This window comes from Jaculus jaculus, chromosome 6 (assembly GCF_020740685.1).
Source record: "Jaculus jaculus isolate mJacJac1 chromosome 6, mJacJac1.mat.Y.cur, whole genome shotgun sequence".
NCBI lineage: Eukaryota > Metazoa > Chordata > Mammalia > Rodentia > Dipodidae > Jaculus > Jaculus jaculus.
Genome location: NC_059107.1, coordinates 114,870,497 through 114,892,813, shown reverse-complemented (window position 1 = coordinate 114,892,813; position 22,317 = coordinate 114,870,497). Strand labels below are relative to the sequence as shown.

Here is a 22,317-nt window from a genome sequence, read left to right as displayed (position 1 = left end):
TAGAGAAAGTGAACTTTACAGATTAAATGATTTACATAAATATCACTTAATTAGTTACTTCCCAATCAGAGATAGGATTAAAATACCAATCTTTTCTGAAAATAAGAATGCTAAAACAATATGTAATAGAGCTATTCACATTAACCAGATACTTCATATGTGTTTGCACAAAACTTGTGTATCTATAGCTCAAACCGTAAGTTGTCTAATCATTTTTTAAGAAGGACTACTAGCACTGTTACATTATATTCTCTAGGTCAAAATTTGGCAATAGAAAATGAGAAAACCCAGGGTACAAAAGCACAATTATCAGTGTCTTAAATTGGAAAAAATGTGTTCAGGTTTTTAGTTTAGTTTGGAGCTCAGTGCTATGTTGGCCAGAAATTCTGACTCTAAGTGTGATTTTCAATTTCTTTATTAATAAACACACTATTATACCTAAGTGGAAGCTCTGGTAAAATTGTTCAAGCATCACAGTGAATGGAGAAACTCTAGAAGCCTTCCCTTTAAGGGCAGTAAGAATGCCTACAATGACCCTTCTGTTTGACAAGTGACAGAATGTCCTGGCCACTGAAATGTGAGAAGTAAAAGAAATAAAGGGAATAGACAGTAGGGACAGAGGATTTAATTACTACACAGCAAACACAAGAGAATCAGCAGACACACTAGCAAAGAGCTCAGTCTGTGTGCTGAGCACAAATCAATAAGTGAAAAAAATCAATAGAATTCTTTTGTATGAGTAGCCAATTAAAAAGTGTAATAGACTACTGTGTTCTGTATATAATAGCAGAAACAAAATCCATGCAGTATCTAAGAGCTGCTAAAAATGGAAAATTCTGTGACAAATACTTAAAATGTTTTTGAAAGATACAAAAGAAGACCTGAGGAGGCTGAGAGGAATTTGAGTGTGGAGGGAAGATTTAAAATTATAAAAGATATGCTATTCCTAACTTATGAATTATGTGTGCAAAATAAAACAGATACATCAGAAGTAAATTGGAAACATAAAAATCTATAAATATCTAAAATAATTCTTTCAATGAAGAGCAAAATGGGGAAATTAGGAAACATCTTACCAGACTCTTTGGTGTCTGGGTTAGCTGTCTTAATATATTATCAAGCTATGGTAATTCAGTGTGATATAGGTACTGATAATGTCCAATAGTAATTATATTTTAATACAAGTAGAATAAAATTTAGAACAAATTCATGTGTGTAATAACTTGGTGAGCTCATTGAAGAAATGGTATATTATTTAATGAACATTATTGTTGAAAGTGGCCAAATATTTGGAAGGAACAAAATGGTCCTCACACTTATAGCATATATAAAGTAATGTCACATTGGAATATAAAATGAAAAGGCAAAAAACTATAAGGCTAAATATAACTCTACCTTAGAGAATATCTTTTCAATAATATGATGGAAAACAATTTTTAAAATAATATTACAAAAGCATTAAGCATAGAGGAAAAAATGCGAAACTGGTCACACAAAATCAAACATTTGTTTTGTGTAGGACACTATAAACAGGCTAGGAGAAGATATTTGGAATGTGAACCATCAATCAAAAGTTAGTATATTGGGAGCTGGAGAGATGGCTTAGTGGCTAAGGCATTTGCCTGCAAAGCCAAAGGACCTCAGTTCGATTCCCCAGGACCCATGTAAGCCAGATGCACAAGGTGGTGCATGTGTCTGGAGTTTGTTTGCAGTGGCTGGAGGCCCTGATGCACCCATTATTTGTCTGCCTCTCTCTCTCTCAAATAAATAAATAAAAAAAAATATATATTAAAAGTTAGTATATTGGGTAACCCACAAATTAACTGTAAAACCCCTTAGAGAATCTAATGAAGAAAGGTATAAAGAGAATTAAAAGAACAGGAAAATTAAAAAGGTTAGGAAACAAAACTTGATATGGATAATTACAAATCAAAGCTTTATATATGAGGATGGCAACAGTGAGGAAGTTGTATAATGTCAAGGGCTGTCTGACCTTGGAAGTGAGGAACCCTTAACACGTGGATGGAACATAAGCTGGTGCAGCCGATCTGGCGGCCACTGGGGGAATGGGCAGGAAAATGCATCTGCACAACCCAACAGTCTAGCAACTGTGGTTGGCGAGAGCCTTTGGAGGAAATACTGGATAGGAGAACAAGGAGACATGGATGGAAGCCATCCTCAGCTATATAATGAGCTCAAGGCAATCCCGAGTTACATGAAGTTTTGTTGAGGACATGAGCTTTTATTATATCTAGGATGTCACTAATACTCTTTAGCACCCATCATATTTTTTACACAGTTGAAAATATTTGAAGTCTGTTGCAATATTAATCACAAATATGGAATATATTATTTTACCAAATTAATTATTTAATTTGGGATCAATTGTCATGTAAAAAAGAACCCATACATTTAATGTATCTAATTTTACCCACAAAGGAGCAGACATCATTCCATGCTTCCTTACCGTGTGTTGAGTGTGAGCAGGTGCTCCAAGCCCTTGCTGCCATGTCTTCCCTGCTGTGATGGACTAACCTGGAAGTGTCAGCTGAAACCGACCCTGAGAAATTACATGCCACAATTCTTTTCTCTTTCTTAGTTTGTGGAGTGGCTGGAATCATCGGGACAGTCCATAGCCGGGGTGTCTTGTGTGCTTGTAACTGAATAGAGGAGGACAGTGGACTCATTTGAAGGTTTATTTGGGCTGGGCGCTTGAGCTGCTTTTCCTCCATGTAGCCTCTCTTGTGAGCAGAACCACCTGTTCTGAAATACAGCTCACAGTTCTGTGGATGGTAAAGGGCTATGTTTGATACCAGCACGTGCTACCTTGGCAGGATTCTGTTTTAAAGCAGTCCAACCAATTTAGATCTAAGAGAGTGGAGAAATGAACTCATCATCGGAGAACAGCAAACCCAGATAGCTGAAGTGCTTGCAGGGGGGGGGGGAATAATTAATATAGCCACTTTCAAATGTGTCACCGTTACTCATGTGTCTTTTTAAAAAAATATATTTTATTTATTTGAGAGAGAGAGAGAAAGGGAGAGGGAGAGACAGACAGACAGAGAGAGAGATTGAGAGAGAGAATGGGCACACCAGGGCCTCCAGCCACTGCAGATGAATTCCAGATGCATGCACCCCCTTGTACATCTGGTTTACGTGGGTTCTGGAGAATCGAACTGGGATCCTTTAGCTTTGCAGGCAAACGTCTTAACCACTAGGCCATCTCTCCAGCCCCTCATACTTCTTTTCTTAAGGGAAGACTCAATAGAGAAGCAGTGCTAGAAAATGTAGGCAAGAGTATGAGAAGACAAGAGAGGACTATAATGTGGCCATTTCCTATCCCTCAGTTTCTATTCCCTACTAGTGACTTCCCCTGATAATTAGCTAGGCATATGATTTTTCACAGTGAGACACAATTGGTTGTTTTCCTTGCATTTCCTGTGATTAGTGTGGCCAGAGGGAGGAAAGACGGACGGAGTGTTGACTGGAGCACATGCATGTCAGCTGTAGTATCTGTAGTCATCTTGGACTGTAAGGTTGAAGGCCAGGTTGATAATAGCAGAGAAGGAGCCATATATGTGATGATTTAGCCCCAATTTAATTGCATAAGGGCTTAGTAATTTCACAAGAGGAATAAATTTCTACTCATTTCAGCCACTATCATTTTGTATTTTCTTTCATTTGTATTTTAATTTGTGATTGAAACATTGGTAAATAGTAGGGCATAGGACACAGTGTGGAATTTAGGCTCAGTTCATGCAAAAGACACCTTCTTTCATTGAGGTGGGAGAGAAGAATGAAATAATCGTTGTGGATACAAATGCTCTGGTGAATAGGAGCTCAGAGAGTTCCTGTGTTGTGATTTTCTTTGTACAATAAAATAGGCTTACTTCTTGAGAAGAACAGAATAGGTCGTAGTAGAAAATGTTCAAGGTGAATAGAAAACATTTAACAGGAAGTTATTATGAAGGGAGAGAGGGAAGGAGGGAGGGAGGGAGGGAGAGAGAGAGAGAGAGAGAGAGAGAGAGAGAGAGAGGGAGAGATCGAGAGCAAGAGCACGCACATAGATAATCAAGGGTTTGATGGTGGTATTGAGGTTATGGACAACATAATCATAGCAGTCAAATATATTCTATGATGCACAGTGATTGGATTTTAGCTTTAGGGGAATAGAAGCGAGTAAAGCAAGCTTTGCAGCATCAATTTCAGCATCTTCTATTAGACTATTTGTATACAATCGATAGATTGTGTGAATGTGCCAACCTGAAACAATATGGGTTTTGTATCCACTGTACAAGATGCTCATTTGGATTATTGTACATTGAAAAAGGATAGTGATACAATAAAAGTGTATATGGGGAGATGAATGAATATTTCTGAACATAGTGATGACAGAAGAACTGCCATAATATTTAAAAAATTACATACGGATTTTCATCTTTAAGACAAAGAAGCAAATGAAATTGGAAGCTAAGTCACTTGTGCTTCATGCTGGATTCTATCTAGTGGTACTGGGACTGGTGTGCACAGGATCGGGGCAGAGTGCTAAAAGCCATATTTCAAAACTCTTTTTAAAAATATTTTTATTTATTTATTTGGAGAGAGAGAGGGGGGAATGGGTATACCAGGGCCTTCTGTTATTGTAAAAAAAAATCCACATGCATACATCATTTTTTGCATCTGGCTTTACATGGATACTGGGGTTTGAAAATGGGCCAACAGGCTTTTCAAAGCAATCAGCTTTAACTATTGAGCTATTTCTCCAGCCCTTGAAACTCTTCTTAACTTACCCAAACCTTTGTTGACCAGTATTTTGTTTTGGTTTTATCAATATGGTGGACAAGTGTGTAATTTACAGGCAAAGTCACATATTTAAAGAAACACAATCATAACGAAATTGTGTCACTATGCCAGTTTTCATGATATATCCAGAATATGCATTATTTCTTTTAATCCACCAACTGTGCTATAAGGTAGGTTTCACCATGCCTATTAAATTTTTGCAAGATTAGTGCACTGAGTCTCAGGCTGGTGAGTGGCTTTTATTTTTTTGAGAACATATGTAGCTAGCAAACGTTAAAACAGAGGTTTCTTTGCATGTGTATGTGTATTTGCCTTTGTGTGGTGGATGTGTGTAAAAGTGCATGTGGAGGGTAGAGGCTGACATTTCGTATCTCCATTTGTTATCACCACTTGATTTTTATGAGACAGAATGTCTTGCCAAATCTGGAGTACACTGACTCAGCTAAACTGGCTAGCTAGTACGCCCCAGGGAGTCTCCTGTGTCTACTACCCTAGCACTGGGATTACAGGTATGTGCCACTGTGCCTGGAATTTTCCATGGGTACTGGGGATCTGAACCTGTGCCCTCATAAAATACAGCAAGCATTTTACTCACCAAGCTATCTCCCCAGCCTCAAGTTGAGTTTGATTCCAGAGTTCAGTCAGCACATTTCAGTGTTCATCTTCGATATGATGATTTCTCACTATAAGTAATTTGTCTGGATGTCTCTCCTGTGTAGTAGGCAAAATTTTCATATTCCATGGTGGTTTTCCAAATGTCTGAGCTTTTTAAAAATTATCATTTAAACTTCAATTTGTGGTTTGTGGTTGTTAGGCAAGGCAACATATCCATCTAAAATGCAACCTTTCTTCAGTTAAATTTGCTCAAATTTCTAATGCCTATAAATCTTAAACCCTTGATGATTGTATTTGGATGAAGTATTGAATGAAAAAAACCTGTCACATTCATGTTGGCCTTGAGAGGTCACAAATGCAGCAGAATCTTGTTTTCTTCTCTGCAACAATGGTTTAGACAGCCCACAAACCACTGTGGTTTTGATGGATGTGAGTGGTCACTGTAGCCCTTAAGAGTCTAATAATTGCATTATAAGACAGTTTGACTCCAAGTATGTCTAGAACTTTAATTTTTTTTTAATTTTATTTATTTATTTATTTGAGAGTGACAGACACAGAGAGAAAGACAGATAGAGGGAGAGAGAGAGAATGGGTGCGCCAGGGCTTCCAGCCTCTGCAAACGAACTCCAGACGCGTGCGCCCCCTTGTGCATCTGGCTAACGTGGGACCTGGGGAACCGAGCCTCGAACCGGGGTCCTTAGGCTTCACAGGCAAGCGCTTAACCACTAAGCCATCTCTCCAGCCCTAGAACTTTAATTTTTAACCAGCATCTTCTACATATTCATAGCCTTGGAGAAAAAAAAGTCAGTAAAAAGATGTTTTTAGAACTTCTGGTACTCGTTTTTTAACAAAGAAAATGATGCCGTATTGTTCTGACAAGACTAGTTATCATTATTGGCTATTACTTATAAGTAGAAAAAATTTTGTTGTCAGTAATGCTTTGACTTTTCTTGATATTTGAATTTTATGGTATTTTCCTGATGAAAATCTTTTCTATTTCTTAGTCACTTTAGCCTGCTAGGTACTGAATCAAACACACTCTAAAGATAATATCCCACATACTTCCATAACTTTATGCAGACCTTTTTGTTTAAGAATTTATACTTCTTAATTATTTTTGAAATTAAGACTGATTCTACTATTTCAGATTGAGTGTTTATCCAAAGACAATAAGAATAGTCATATCTAGGGCTGGAGAGATTGCACATCCCTGCAAAGTCAAAGGACCTAGGTTTGATTCCCCTGTACCCAAGTAAAGCTAGATGTGCAAGGTGGCACATGTGTCTGGAGTTTGTTTGCAGTGGCTAGAAGCCCTGGTGTGTTCATTCTCTCTTTCTACTTCTCTCTCACACACACTCTCTCTTTCTTTCAAATAAACACCAGGACCGGAGAGATGGCTTACATGGGATCTGGAGAGAGATCAAACATGGGTCCTTAGACTTCACAGGCAAGTGCCTTAACCACTAAGCCATCTCTCCGGTCCTGGAGTTCTTATTTTTAAAATCTCAATTAGAACATGTGTACTTGACTGACATAGATTTTATATTAAGTATATTCATTTTCAATTGTCAATATTAGATATGACTTTAAAAAAATGTTTTATTTATTTATATGAACTTGCATGTGCACTAGGTGGCACAAGAACCTGGAGTTTGATTGTAGTGGATGAGGCCCTGGCATGCCAATTCTCTCTCTCTAAGAAAAAAGAAAGAAAAGAACCTCAGGTCAGTATAAGTAGTTAATGAAGCAGTAACTAGTACTGCCTTTGGGATTTTTCATCTTTGCTGAACTTATGTTGCCTAAGCATTACTTCATATACCACTTCTCAATGTCTTGTCAACCAGAGAACTGAGGAAAACTCATGTGATCTTCGAGAAGGACAGATAAATTTCCACAAAACACACATATGCTGGGACTGGGGAGGTGGCTGATCCAGCAAGATGCTTGCCCCACAAACATGAGGACTGAGTGCACATCCCCAACACTGACATAAAAGCTGGGTGTGGGGATGAGTGCTTATAATCCCAATTCTGGGGAGACAAGGATCTGGGGGGGCTTGCTGGCTAGTTAGTAAAGCTGAATTGGTGAGCTCTAGGTTAAGTGAGAGACCCTGTCTCAAAAAATAACATGGAGGGCCTGGAGAGATGGCTTTGAGGTTAAGGCATTTGCCTACAAAGCCAAAGGATCCTGGTTTGATTCTCTATGACCCATGTAAGCCAGATGCACAAGGGGATACACACATCTGGACTTCATTTGCAGTGGCTGGAAGCCCTGGCACACCATTCTCTCTCTCTGTCGTTGTCAAATAAATAAATTAAATATTTTAAAATTTATATATTAAAAAAATAAATAACATGGAGAGATTTTAAGAATGACACTGAACACAAACCTCTGGCTTTCACATGCAAGAACACACACAAGCATGTTCACCTTCACACACATATGCATGGACATGCGTGCACACACACACCACTCATGTAAGAGCACACACATGCACGTTAACCTGCACACACACATAAATGAACATGCATACACACTGCATACCACAAACCACATGTGCAAGAACACACATGCACACACACATGCACCTGAATGCACACATACATGAACATGCACAATACTATAGACCACAAACCACACATGCAAGACACATATGCACATTCACCTGCACACATGTATACATGGACGTGCACATGCACTGTATACCACAAACCATAAATACCTATGCAAAAAGAGGAAAAAGAAATACTGATAACATCAGAACTCTGTTCTTCCCTTCTGAGCTTGCAGCACAGGCTTTTATCCTGAAGAGTTGCTGGACTTTGTCATGTGATTTTTGTCCTGAAGTGCTTAATGCGCTGAGTTACAATTATTGATCTGCATATGTGTTGAACCAATCTTTCATCCCTGAAATGAAACCAAGTTGGTTATGGTGCATAGGTTATTAATATGTTCTTGAATTTGATTTTGATTTTCAAGAATTATTTTTGTTCAGGGGTGAATGTGAGCACAGTTCCCCACTACCACAGATTAAGCAAATGAGTTTTCCACATTTGGGGAACTGGCAGGGGTCAGCACATACAAAGTGCAATGGATAAGTCTCATCCTGGGAAACCATCTTCTTCTCCTCCTCCTCCTCCTCCTCCTCCTTCTTTTATGTTTTATTATTATTTTTTTTTTTCAGGTAGGGTCTCACTCTAGTTCAGGCTGACCTGAAATTCACTATGTAGTTTCAGGCTGGCCTTGAACTCATAGCAATCCTCCTACCTTAGCTTCCTGAGTTCTGGGATTAAAGGCATGTACCACCACGCCCAGCCTGGAAACCACTTTTTTGAGCATTACATATCCCCTGCAAGGTAAATCTGATTTGCAAGAACATTAACATTTATGTTCATCATAGAAATTGGTCCATCATTCTATTTTGTGTCCGTATCTGCTTTTGGAATCAGGGCAGTGCTGGCTTCAAAGAATGAGTTTGGTAGTGTTTCTTATCTTTCTACTTATGGAACAATTTGAGGAGGATGATGTTAGTTTTTCTTAAATGGTTTGCGAGAAGTCAACAGTAAATCTGTCTGGTCCTAGACTTTGCTTGTTATGACTTCAGTCTCACTGCTCAATCTGTTTAAGTTGTTTGCATCTTCTTAATTTAATTCTGATAGGTCGTATGTGTCTTAGAATGTATTCGTCTCTTCTGGAATCTATAACCTTTTGGAATACAAATTTTCATGGTACTCCCAAATGATCCTCTTTTTCCTTGGAATATGAATGAATCTACCCATTTTCATCTCTAATTTTATTAATTTAGATCTCCTTTCTTTTGGCTGGGGTTTGTCAATCTTAACATTTTCCTAAAAAGAACTCTTTGATCAATTCTGTGTGTTATGCTTCTAGTATCCATTTCCTCAATTCTGCGCTGATCTTTGTTATTTCTTTCATTTACTAATTTTGAGTTTGGATTGTTCTTATTTTGCTAGAAGGGCTTTGAAGTGAATCACTAGGTTTTTTGTTTGGGACTTTTCTAATGCGTTTTAAATGTTAGGTATACATATAGGTATAAACTTTCTTCTTAGAATTGACAGCTTTACCCCAAAGGTTCTGATAAGGTGTGATTTAGTTTTTATTTGATTTGAGAAATTTTTAAAAATGTGTGTATGATGTGTGCATGTGTGTGTTCACATGTGTGAGTGTGGGTATGCAAGTGCCACAGTGTGTGCTCGTGTGTGTGTGAGTATGCCCATTGCACGGTGTGTGCTCGTGTGTGTGTGAGTATGCCCATTGCACAGTGTGTGCTCGTGTGTGTGTGTGAGTATGCCCATTGCACAGTGTGTGCTTGTGTGTGTGAGTGTGGGTATGCAAGTGCCACAGTGTGTGTGTGCTCATAGGACAAGTTCGAGTGCCAGTCTTCACCGTCAAGCTTGTTCGAGGCAGGGTCTCTCGTAGCTCACCACTGATACACCATGCTAGCTGGCCTGGAATTCCTTCTGTGCTTCCTATCTCATCACAGGACATGTGCTACCATGTCCACGTTTATGTGGGTTCTGGTGAGTTGAACTCAGGTTCTCACATTTGTGTGGCAAAGTCATTTCCCTTCTGAGCCACTTACCCAGCTCTGATTCTGGAACTTTAAAACTTTCTCCCTGGCTTATTCAATGACTCACTGGACATCCAAGAGTATATTGTTCAGTTTTTTTAATAAAATTTTTTGTTCATTTTTATTTATTTATTTGAGAGTGACACACAGAGAGAGAGAGAGAGGGGGGGGAGAGGGAGAGAGGGAGGGAGAGAATGGGTGTGGCAGGGCTTCCAGCCACTGCAAACGAACTCCAGATGCATGCGTCCCCTTGTGCATCTGGCTAATGTGGGTCCTGGGGAATCGAGTCTCGAACCGCGGTCCTTAGGCTTCACAGGCAAGCGCTGAACCACTAAGCCATCTCTCCAGCCCTGTTCAGTTTTAAAGTATTTTTGTAGTGTCTGTAGTTTTCCTTGCTATGGATTTCTAGTTTTATTGTACTATGATCTGCCAACACACAAGAGATAATTTTGATTCCTTTGTACTTGATAAGATTTCATTTGTGGCCTATAATATGGTCTATTTAGAGACGTTTTCCTGGCTTAAAAATTCAAGGGCCTCCAGCTGCTTTGAACAAACTAAAGACCAACATTTGATAAATTAAAAAGAAAATAAAGTATAAAACATAAGATTTTAAAAGAAAAAACCCATTGAGGTAAAGTCAAAATACCATTAAATTTAGAAGGGAAGGGAAGAAAACACAGGGATCAAAAAAGAAAAGATGTTGGGTATTATAGTGCATGCCTTTAATTCCAGCCCTCCTGACATAGAGGTAAGAGGATTGCTGTGAGTCCTAGGTCAGCCTGGAACAAGAGTGAGTTCCAGGTCAGTCTGTGCTAGAGTAAGACCCTACCTCAAAAAAAAAAAAAAAAAAAAACTAAAAAGAATGGCTGGAGAAATTGCTCAGTGGTTAAAGGCACATGCTTGCAAAGCCTGATGATCCAGGTTTGATTTCACCAGAACCCTCGTAAATCTAGCACAAACACCTGGAGTTCATTCACAGTGATAGAAGACCCTGGTGCATTCATTCTCATTCTCTCTATCTGCTGCTTTCTCTCTTCCTTTCAAATAAATAAATAAACAAATTTAAAAAGCTAAAAAAAGAAAAAGGAAACTAAGGAAAAGAAAGATATTGACTCCAAATGGAAAAAATGCATAAATGAAGTTAGATGAAAGTTTGAAGGGGAATACAAAAACATATAAAGTTATAAAAAAGTATAAATCTTCCTGGACACAGGAAGAGGGAGAAAAGAATTAGAAGAGGGGGAGGACAAGAGATGTTGGAGTAGCTTCTTTCTGGGTCCTGCCAGTTATGTGTGTGGATGCCGTGTAGGGGTGGGGAGAACTGAACTTGTGGGTGGTTCATGCTGCTCTGGGTCTGTACTGGGGTCTATGTGATGTCTACCAGAGCTGTGTTCACAAGGGGAGCTTTCCTTCTTTGCACACTAGGGCCCTCTGCTGGCTATACTTAGCTTTGCGGTCAGTAGGCTGAGCCGATATTTTCATCTTCCCAAGACTCCTCAGGTCACACTCTCTGAGGTGGCTGTTTTGGGGTGTGAAGGGAGATGGGGAGGTGGTGTGACTTACGTGTGTGCTGGGATTGTGGGAAGCAACAATAGCACTGAGATCAGTATAAGTGGAAGATGTGTTTCTGAACTTTCAAGACCCCTTGATACTATTCATTCAGCTAAAGGAATGCAGCTTGGTATCATGTTGGTATTATTCCTCAAATGCCAGAGTTCTCAGGTTCTACCGCAGTGAAGGGTAGATGGTGGCTCCAGATTTTGATCTACCCACTGTCCTCGGGTTCAGAGCTCTCCAACTCCAGTGCAATTCTAAGTAAATTTATTCCCTGCTGCTGAGGGTGGGGCTATCTGTGTGCACATCCCAGCCTGAGCTAGCCTCTTGCGGCTTGTACTTTTGGTTTGTCTGGGTCCTTTATTCCTGCTCATCACAATTGCCTCTCTGGGCTTTCCTTCACTTAGGGACAATGACAGGCCAAATTGGGGATCACTGCCCTGGGGGTGTTCTTGACCAGGCTTTCTGGTAGGTCAGTTTTTAATAATAGATGGTCTGTCAGGATGGGGCTTGGTTACTGCCCTGCAAGTTCTGTAGTCTGACAAGGTGGGATTTCTCTTTTAATATTTTATTATATTTATTTATATATATTTTAAATGGTTATACTTTTATATCCTTTTCCGCCCCCCCATTCCACTGAGGGCCCTCCTCAGTGGGGTTATTGGTATTCACTGTGACGTTCCGAAGACCTGAATCAGTCAGTGGGGTCAGGGAGAACCATACGTTGGAATAGTCCTACTCCCCCTGTGGCTCTTATAAACTTTCTGTCCCTTCTTCAACATCCCCTAAACCTTGGTGGTTGTGTTAGAAGTCTGATTTAATATTGAGTTCTCTGTAGCCTCTGGATTTCTGCTCTGATGAATTTTTAGTCACCACAGTGTCACCGTCTCCCTGTAGCTGGTTATCAGGCTTAGCAGTGAGAGCAGTACTCTTGTTGTTGCTTCCTCTGCAGTGTTTCTTAACTGTTGACGAGGCCACTCGAGGATGGACTGTTTTTCGAAAACCTGCAAACCTACAACAGGATTTGAGGCTCCAGAAGCCCGGGGGCTTTTCCTGACAGTAGGACTGCCTGGGTTTCCGCATGTCTTACCTTTTGGAAATGGCTTCTCAGTCTCCTTCCTCCACAGGAAAATGCATGGCTCCTACTTCTCTCTATTACACATCTTTGTTTTATTACTATCAACATCCTTTCACCTTCTCCTTGGATTTCCCAAGTTTTTCTTTTAGTCCTCTCTTTGCACTTAAGATTGTTTTTCCTACTGAATCTCTTCTACAGCTCTCACAGAAACAGCCCCTAGTCCACCATCTTCCTGAGCTTAGGTTAAAGCATCCAGCTTCGCTGGGCGTTGGTGGTGCACGCCTTTAATCCCAGCACTCGGGAGGCAGAGGTAGGAGAATCGCTGTGAGTTCAAGGCCACCCTGAGACTACAGAGTTAATTCCAGGTCAGCCTGGACCAGAGTGAGACCCTACCTCGAAAAACCAAAAAAAAAAAAAAAAAAGAATCCAGCTTCTTCTCTAGTGACCTGGAAGATTTTCTTTTGTTTGTGTTTTCTGAGGAATAGTGTGTGTCTTGGAACATGTTGGATGTTGAAAGAATGAATAAGCCCTTAAAATTGGTGTCGCCTTACTCATGTAAAGTACTCGCCCAGGGTGGTTTTGACCCTAAAGTAGCTCCAAGGAACAATGTGAGAATTTGTTTGAATTTATAACTATGAGGGAGTCTAGCTCCAAAAGCACACACATTTATAAGAAATCAAAGGTTTAAATAAAAATATTAGTGAAGAAATAGTATTCTTTTTGACATTCAGGTAGAGGTCAGTGAGTTCCACACAGCCCAAGCTAGCCCTCCTGGTTATAGGTGGGGTTGTGTCATTAGATACCTATGAAGAGCACACTCTAGCACCCTAGTGCCATGGTATGATGAAAAGGATGCTTGAAATTGAACTTGAAAATTTCTATTTTATCTTGGCTTTTCAGTTATTGGGCTATTTTTTATTTATTTTATTTTGTGTGTGTGTGTGTGTGTGTGTGTGTGAGAGAGAGAGAGAGAGAGAGAGAGGGAGAGAGGGAGAGAGAGAGAGAATGAGAATCGGAGCACCAGGGCCTCAAACACTGTAAACACACTCCAGATGCTTCCACCACCTAGTGGGCATGTATGACCTTGCGCTTGCCTCACCTTTTGTGCGTCTGGCATAAGTGCCATCTGTACAGTCAAACATAGGTCCTTAGGCTTTGAAGGCACACACCTTAGCCACTAAGCCATCTATCCATACCAGCTATTGGCTATTTGATTATATGTCATTATCCCTCATTATTCAGGATCTGGTAAGTGAAAGGATTTCAGAGCATAACCTCCAGAGTTCTATCTAGCTGTGCAATTTTAAAGATCCCTGACTCTCTTTCTGTAGGAAATAGAGGACTTTAACTTGCTTTGCTCAGTAGACTGTCCAAACATGAAGCTGTGTCCAGGACTCACTCAGCCCAGCCTCTCTCACTCAACTTTGCCAGTGCTTGAAGGAGCCTGGCAGTGCTAAGTCAGTGTGCTTGTTGTAATCACATAAAAGTTTTCGTTCATCTCCCTCACTCCTGACACATAGAGGTGTTCAGTAAGCCATTGCTGTTGTTTTGGGTTATCTTAATCAGTAGTGCTTATCTATCTGCATGTCCTAAGTGTGGTGGAATCACATGGCATTACAATGGATTCCACATTTAGTTTCCAGAAATATTTTTACATATTGACCTATGTCATCAGGCATACAATGTTTAAGCTGACACATGTTTTTTCGTTACATCAGAACCAGAAACAGTCACTTTATTTTGTGGCTTTATGAAAAGTATACTTCTATGTGTGAACAATAGCCTCTGTTTTCAAAAACTGGAAAGATGAGTGAATGTAAGAGGGCTTATGGATTTAAGACAGATGCTGGGCTTATGGCAGAAGTAAATAGGACTCCCTGTGCTGGCACCTCGTTTTTGATGAAGATCAAAAGGTTGGAAAGAGAATCTGCACATTGCTGAGAAAAAGGAATTTGGGGCCTGTGTGATTGTCATCAAAGCCTTGTCCAGATGTCTTTCTGGGAAAAGTCTTTAGTACAAGGATTTCAAAATCTGAAATGCCACCAGACATACCTTGATAGCCCTGTAGGAAACCCTACTGATCTTTTACCTCACCCTGCCATTGGCCCAGAAATATATTGTTACAGCTGGCCACTGGTTCCATAGACCGGCCTATCAATGCTCTGGTGCAAGATAAGGCAGCTAAAAATCTTTTATCTTCAGCACAGTGATAGCTTTCATTTTTATAAAGCTTCTGGATTAATTTTTTTGAAGAAAACAAAAAACATGTAATAATAAAGCATATATCAGAAAAAGGGATTTAACTCAGGCATATTTTTTACCCCTGGAAAATGATGTACTTTTTTTGTTGTTGTTGTTGCTGTTGCTTGTTTAAGAAACTTTACAATTTCTCATAGTGACTTATAATCTCATTAGGACTAGTTTTGGCAATGAACCTTTAAAACCCAACACTTCTCTATTTCATTAGAAGAAAATTTATTTTGGGTGATTGCAATTCTGATTTACTTTATCTTGTCATTTGGATATCTTTTTAATATTGAAAATGTAATGAAAAGCCCTTTCAAAGTATTGTGCTATTCATTTCCAAAAGCTTATTTGCAATTCCCTGTTGTTAATTTTGAGTTGAAAGTTAAAAACTCCCCTTTTAGCTAGTAAGCTATCAGCTGTAACAGTTAATTTTTTTTAAATAGAAAATTCCTAAAAGGGAAGGAAATGTATGAATCTTTTCTGGGCAATATTGGTTTGAAAACAAGTTCTAATAACAGTAATTTCTCTAGGGAAGAAGGGTCAAATTTTGTCAAAACATTGGTTGCCTTCATCAAGAAAAAAAATTCAACTGCCAAAATTATAGCTAAAACCACTTAGAGCTGTCAAGAATAAACCAGATGGCAGCCTACCTGCCTTGATGAAAATGAAAGATTGAAACAACGTGAGTGGGAATTCTTGCAAAAGAAACAGATTCTTAATAGGTCTGTCTTTACTTGGAGCAGGTTTAAACAAAACAAATATATGCAGGACCATAGCCCAAGCTTAGTGCATCTTTTAGTGGGGTTTTGAAACAATAATAAAACCCCAAAAGATAACCTAATGGTTAGTCATGAGTAAATACACTTGAGTTCTCATTATTCAGCTTTGACTGAGAAACTATTCTGAACCATGCCAATAAGTATGGAACATTATTCATTTGCTATTATGACTAATTCAGAAGCGCCGCTCAATCCTTTTTATTTTTATTTATTCAATCAACATATTTGAACACTTACTATGTGTGAGGTGCAAGGATTATAAGACTAGATATTGGCCTGTCTTTATTTACCTTTTGATTTAGGTCCAAAATTAGCAAACTATGGTTCATGAGCCAAATCTGGCCTATCATCTGTTTTTATAAATAAAGTTTTATTAGACCACAGTAATGTTCACTTGTTTACATACTGTCTAGGGCTCTTTTCATATAATTGCACAGCAAAGAGTTGTAACAAAGATTGTATGGCTCTCTGTATTGGTTATCTTTCTCACACTTAGCCAAAACACTGAGAAGTGATTATTGGTTACTTTTCTTATGGCTATGATAAAAATATCTGAATGAAGCAACTTAAGGGAGGAAGATTTTGTTGTGGCCTCCAGTTTGGGTGAATATAGCTGACCATGATGGAGAAGGCATGATGGCAGGCAGCTCTGTGGAGGCAGGAGCAAGAGATAGCTTGCACACTCTTGGTGGCAGAACAGCAGAAAGAGAGAAATGAATGCTGACACATTTCTGTTATTTTCCTTTCCCCACTTTAATCAGTCTGGGTTCTCATCTCATGCAATGGTGCCACCCACATTGAGAGTGTGCACTTCCCTCTGCAGTTAATCCTGTCTAGAAACCCCTCACAGGCACGTCTGCCTGTATGTCCTAGGTGATGTAAATCCAGGTCTGATGACGATGAAAACTAGCCATTACATTCTTAATTTTTTTTTTATTTTTATTTATTTATTTGAGAGTGACAGACACAGAGAGAAAAACAGATAGAGGGAGAGAGAGAGAGACAGAGAGAGAATGGGCGGGCCAGGGCTTCCAGCCTCTGCAAACGAACTCCAGACGCATGCGCCCCCTTGTGCATCTGGCTAACGTGGGACCTGGGGAACCGAGCCTCGAACCAGGGTCCTTAGGCTTCACAGGCAAGCGCTTAACCACTAAGCCCTCTCTCCAGCCCTAGCCATTACATTCTTAAAGCCTAAACAGTTATTACTCCTTGTAAAAAAAAATGTTATTGTCTAAGTTCTTTTTGAACATTAAATCTAAGATGAGGACATTAAAGAGGAAACACAAGAAGAGCAGGCCCCCATATTTACAAAATTCATGTTACCATGCATATAATGAGAAAAATAACGATTTTAATTGGATAGGAAATACATTTTTTCTGGCCAGTTCATATAATTATAAAATTGCCACAATAAGCCCAAGGCCATGTACTCCAATTATCTTCAATCCGGCGCTTACAGTGTAGTATACCCAAACAGATAACCATTAATACCAAGACACTAAGCTTTAAATTCATGGAGTTCATATATAGGGAATTTTTGAAAGAGGGTGACTTAATCAAGGCAGCAATTTAAACATGAAAGAACAAATAACAAAATGTATTTCTTTCTAATGATCAGTTCATAGTGTCTTCTTTTTTTTGGGGGGGGGTTGTTAGACCAAGAAAGAAGTGTTAGGGAGGAATAACCACAGATAAGAATAAGACTGTAGACAAAATGGAAGGACCTCTAAGTCTTTTTGCCCAGTGAGGGTGACTGACATAGGCCACTATCCCTTTGGAAGTGCTTTCAAGTGAGAAAGCTGCACATTCTTATCCTGTGATGCAGAATCCAGGCGCAGATATCATAGTGTCCACATTATGTCAGTGAGGCCCTACTTTAAGGATCTAGTATTGCCCCTGTAACTTCGAACCACCTAGGGAAAACTTTTGTCTATTTTTAGGTTGTGAAGTTAAAAAGGTTGCCAAGGAAAATGTGGGACTTTAAGTGAATTTCTAGTCTGCTTAGGACAATATAGCCATCAACCTCTTCCTGGCTTCACCAGCTGTCCTGACTTATATCTGTGGAAGTCTACCTACCCACCACAGAGGAGGTGACTAGCTTGTAATTATGGCTTCCAATGAGTAGAGGGTACTTGGGTTTTCCCAGCTCCTAGAAATTGGGGCATTTTGCTCCTTATGTCACAGACTAAGCTCTTTATGGGCAAGATGTCCCTCAACTGACTTTTTAGTTGGATAGAAAAAATGGCCTCCATGAAAATACTTTGTATTGGAAGAGAGAAAAACAAGAAAGGGAACAACTTTAATTTCATTAAATCTTCTAAAGATAGATGACCTCATTTTTTTTTTTGTAACTAGATTAGCTTCACTTGTTCATAGTTCAATTTATGATATCAAATTCAGTGAAACATGTTCATTTTATGGAACAAGGATGACCAACTTAGGCAAATAATTTCATTTGATCCAGGAAAAATCAAGTCAATAGTCTGAAGAGGAAAAAGAAAACATCTAGGCAGAGTAGATTTATTTAGAAATGAGGAAGCTTAGTGGAGTAGGCGGCTGTCTATCTGGTTGGGGACTTTAGCTTCACTCTGGCACTGTGAGCTCTTGCTGTGTCACTCTGAGTTAGATTCCTGACATTGCTTCATCTTAAGAGTTGCCCCCTCTTTGTTTTACAAATTTAATTTTTTTAAAGAAAACCAAATATTCCAATTTTCTAAGTGCATAGTTATATTTGTTATTCTTCCATGTAAAAAGGGAACTGTGATTTGGACAATTTCAGTTCTTTTCCTTAAAAGTAGTTCTACATAGAGTTGTGAAGTATAAATGTTGGCTGAGGTATATAAACATGAGAAGATTCTGTTCCCCTTCATTTCTTTTTATGAGAGAGAAGGGGGGGATGGACACACCAGGGCAAATGAACTCCCAACACATGTGCCTCTTTATGCATCTGGTTTACATGGGTACTGGAGAATTGAACCCACCCCCCTCAGGCTTTGCCAGCAAGCATCTTTAACCACTGAGCAATCTCCTCACCCCCTTCTTTCTTTTTCTTTTTCTTTTTTTTTTTTTTTTTGGTTTTTTGAGGTAGAGTCTTACTCTAGCCCATATGACCTGGAATTCACTAGGTTGTCTCAGGGTGGCCTCAAACTCATGGCAGTCCTCCTACTTCTGCCTCCCAAATGATTAAAGGCACCACGCCCAGCACCCCCTCCTTTCTTATAAACTCATTTTTATTGGTAGTTCCTTCCAGTTCGTATGTCCATCAGTGCTCTGTCAAGTGAACTTGAATAGAAAATTAGCATGGTCCCCACTTTTTCATCTGTCCTAAGATCAGGGCAAGGCCATTTTCTGTGGCTGTTTTCCATTTCCAAAACAGTAAAATAGAAATTAGCATAATACTTAAGAGGGTTTTTCATGAGGATTAAACACATTATGAATGTCAAACAGTGCATCTAGCACTCAGTATTCAATAAACGGTAAGTATTATGATTCAAAATCCAAAATGTGACATTTTCTATGCAGTAGACAGATTGTCAAAAATTAGAGTTTATGAGTTAAAATCTCAGCATGAGATCCTAACATTGAATGCAGAGGAAGTAGCCTGTATTTTTTTAAATTTCTATGTGTGTGTATTCATGTGTATGAGTGCAGGCACACACATATGATAGCATGTATGTGGGAGTCAGAGGACAACTTTTGGGTATTTGTCCTCACCTTCTGCCCTGTTTGAGTCTAAGCCCCTTGCACACCACTGAGAATAATCCTGACTCCTGAGCATCCAGAGTTCTGTCTCTCCCTGTCTCTGTCTTCCATCTTGTTGTATGAGGGCTGGGATTACAGATGCTTGCTCTACTGTAAGCTTTTTATATGGGTGCTGGGGATCCAAATTCAGGTCCTCATTCTTGTACAGCAAGTGCTTCATCCACTGAACCATCTTCCCTGCCTTTAGATTTAGTCTGTTTCTAAGTGAGAACAACCTCTGGCCCTCTGAAGCCTCAGCTTCCTGGAAGTGGTTGACTGCTTCGTCCTCAGCACTACAGTGAGGGAGACAGTGGAGAGGCTCCATCTTCCTGGCCAAGGAAGCTGGAGCTGCTCGAAACAGCTCTGTTCTGTGCTCAGCCCAGTTAGGAGCCATACAGTCTGCAGAAGGTAGGGACTGTTATTGGCATGCACAGTGTCTTGGGAACCCTAATGGTGATATTTAAAGGGGATTTGACACAGGTTGAAAGCAGGGCAATCATTCACTTATTTATTAGAGTATAATGTAATGACAGTGGAGTGGGACTACCAAGGAGTGCTCTATAAAAGAATGACAAGGTTCGGTAGAGTGTTCATGAAATGCTCATTGTGTCATGTACCTTGTAAGTAGGTGAACCCAGGTGAGCTTCACACAACTATGACAGGGCTGCTATTTAAGTTCACAGATGCTTAACCAGAGGATTCAATAGCTTTTCTGAGATCACAAAGTAGGTAAATGGCAGGGCCGGGATTAAAATTCAGCTTGTGAATTCTAAATATCATCTATCAATCTGGCATCTATCTATCTATCTATCTATCTATCTATCTATCTATCTATCTATCTATCATCTATCTATGCCACTGGGTATTGAACTTGGGGATTTACTTATGCTGGGCAAGCACTCTGTCACTGAGCTATATCCTCAGCCTTTTAATTTTAGGGTCTTGCTAAATTGTGCAAGCTGGTTTCAAACTTGCAAATCCTCTTTTTCCATTTACCCGAGTAGTTTTGGTCATAGGCATATTCCACCATACCCCTCATTTTATTTTTAATAATCATAATAGGATAATAATAATAATAATAATAAGATACACAGATAAAAGAAGGGAACATACACAGAGGCTGTTCAAGATACTATGGATTATAGGAATAAGGAACAGATTTGAGGGGAGAAAAAAAACCCCAAAAGTCAAGGCACAAGGAAGTAGGAGGTTGATCTCTACTAAATAAAGTTAAAATAGGTGATGAGGTTAGCCAGAACCACTGTTCCAGCTGCTTTTCTCATTGCTGCATCTGACATGTGATTCCCCGAAGCTCAAGATATAGATTATGTAGGGAAAAAGCTCAGGATTCACTGATGAATCACTTTGGGTGGTAGTGTCAGCTTTGCAGTTGTTGCCTCTGTAGCAGTAACTCTAGCCCCAATCACTCAATTTCTTCATCTGGCAACTGAAGATAATTTATATATGGCTGAAAAGACAAAATTATGCAAATGATTTTGTATAATTATAAATTTTTTAGTCTTGTAATTTCTTTGTGTGTGTGTTTTAAACAATTAATTCCCTTTCTTCCTCTATTCCTGGAAGATGATGAAATGGAAATCTGCATGCAGAAAGTGGCCTAGAACTCATAGCAGGTTTATTTATTTATCTATTTTTTGTCACTGCCTCTGTGTGCTGGGATTATAGGCATGAGTCACCACACTTGCCTCCTGAGGAGTATTTGCTTTTTTTTTTTTATTATTATTAAAACAATTCATTGTGTGCTTTCCTTGTACATGATATTATGTTACACAAGGGTTACATAATGACATTTTGATATAAATATGTGTGTGTGTGTGTGTGTGTGTGTGTGTGTGTCTGTATTGTACATTGAGCATATTTCTTCCCACCTTTATTAATTTTTGTTTTGGTTTTGTGAGACAGAATTTCATTTATTTTGAGCTGGCCACATATACAGTCTCATTTAGCCTTCAAAATAGTTCTAAAAAGTAAGAGGAAACAGACTGATGAAGTAACTTGTTTAACTGGAAAGTGCCTTCGCAAAGTATTTTTTTTTATTTTATTAGTTGTGTATATAGTGTGTATACAGCCAGGATGGTTCCATCATTAGCCTTCTCCCTGTCATCCCCCCATGAGGATTGTGGGTGTTACATTGTGGGGTGGCCATCACTTATGGGGGAGAGGCAATGTCTCTGTGCATAATGACCCAACTTATGGCTCTAACAATCTTTCCGCACCCTCTCCTGCAAAATTCCCTGAGCCATGTTGGGTTCATTTTAAGTCTATTTCAGTGACTAGGTCTTGGGAGTCTCTGTGCCTCTGGATATCTGATTTGGTAGGAGTTGAATGTTCTCTGTGTCTGTCTCCTTCACTCTTGTGCTGATATCAGGTTCACCAAAAAAGCAGCTCTTGCTCATTACCCCACTAACTCTATGGCTTCAGTTGGTGCCCTGTTGGGGTGTGATGGGATGATTCTGTCCTCAGGTTCTGCATCCATCTGAAAAAGAGAAGCAAATTCTCCAACAGAGAGTGAGATCCCTGCAAAATACATGGGTACACATTATTTTAGAGAGAATTTAATAGGTGTAGGCCCTCTTTGTAGCCCACTATTGGTGGGAGCTTGATATTGGAGAGCAGGCTCATTTTTGGATATGGTTTTGACTTGTTAGGTATTTTGTGCAAAGCAATTATATCCAAAGCCTGTGGGCTTTCCACACCTGCTCCATTTATCACTATCTCATCAAATACTTTCAATTTAGTTTCTTTCCTTTCCTTTCCTTTTCTTTCCTTTTCTTTCCTTTCCTTTCCTTTCCTTTCCTTTCCTTTCCTTTCCTTTCCTTTCCTTTCCTTTCCTTTCCTTTCCTTTCCTTTCCTTTCCTTCCCTTCCCTTCCCTTCCCTTCCCTTC

The 22,317-nt window shown here is 39.4% G+C and overlaps 1 non-coding gene across 1 annotated transcript; it reads right to left on the bottom strand.

Moving 5' to 3' along the window:
* Window positions 1–8,410: 8,410 nt before the first annotated feature.
* Window positions 8,411–8,580, bottom strand: LOC123462008. The gene has a single exon (XR_006638043.1). It is a non-coding gene; the product is annotated as a U1 spliceosomal RNA (small nuclear RNA).
* Between the last annotated feature and the right edge of the window lie 13,737 nt (window positions 8,581–22,317).